Source organism: Cucurbita maxima, unplaced genomic scaffold (assembly GCF_002738345.1).
Source record: "Cucurbita maxima cultivar Rimu unplaced genomic scaffold, Cmax_1.0 Cma_Scf03912, whole genome shotgun sequence".
NCBI lineage: Eukaryota > Viridiplantae > Streptophyta > Magnoliopsida > Cucurbitales > Cucurbitaceae > Cucurbita > Cucurbita maxima.
In genome coordinates, this window is record NW_019275928.1 from 1 (window position 1) to 408 (window position 408).

Genomic DNA, 408 nt, shown 5'->3' on the forward strand with positions numbered 1-408 from the left:
TGTGCAACTTAGTCAACTTATGCCAGTTGGATAAAAAACGTGCCAGATTTTAGAGTCAAGTTATGCAACTTAAACAAAGTGCGGTGAACGTGGATCGAACACGTGACCTTCAGATCTTCAGTCTGACACTCTCCCAACTGAGCTATCCCCGCAATCATTAGAAATAAAAATTCATCAGTATAGGTATTTTAGCTGATTCATTGAGATTTTAACAAGAAATAATGACTAATTTTCTATTGAATAGTCAGGTTATGCGAAATAGGTTTGGTTAACATGGAGATCGAACACGTGACCTTTAAATATTAAATTTGACTCTCTCCAAACTGAGCTATCCTTGCTAACATTAAAAAATGAAAATTTTTAAGTAAAAGTATTTACGCTAATTAATTGAAATTTTAGAAAGAAATA

The 408-nt window shown here is 32.8% G+C and overlaps 1 non-coding gene across 1 annotated transcript; it reads right to left on the bottom strand.

Annotated features, from left to right (window-relative positions):
- Positions 1-79: 79 nt before the first annotated feature.
- TRNAF-GAA lies at positions 80-152 on the bottom strand. Its single transcript has one exon. It is a non-coding gene; the product is annotated as a tRNA-Phe (tRNA).
- Between the last annotated feature and the right edge of the window lie 256 nt (positions 153-408).